Raw genomic sequence first — 263 nt, 5'->3', positions numbered from 1 at the left:
GCAGATTCAGGCAGATGGAAATTGGTAAGAGCACACTAAGTTCCATGATATACAGGTATGGTAATGAAGACCTGTCTACAGTAACATTTGCACCATTCAAGTCCAATCTTTCCTTCTTAAATGTAGTGGACTGCCATGAACTCCAGGAGAAAGAGGAGGAGGAGGAAGAGGAGGAACAGAAGGTGACAGAGGAGGAAAAAACTAAGAAAGATACGGGAAGAAGACAATATACACAGAGAGGAAGAAAGAGAGCAAGAGAGAGA

This window comes from Mandrillus leucophaeus, unplaced genomic scaffold, assembly GCF_000951045.1.
Source record: "Mandrillus leucophaeus isolate KB7577 unplaced genomic scaffold, Mleu.le_1.0 Scaffold58, whole genome shotgun sequence".
NCBI classification, from domain to species: domain Eukaryota; kingdom Metazoa; phylum Chordata; class Mammalia; order Primates; family Cercopithecidae; genus Mandrillus; species Mandrillus leucophaeus.
This window is presented reverse-complemented; position numbering follows the sequence as displayed.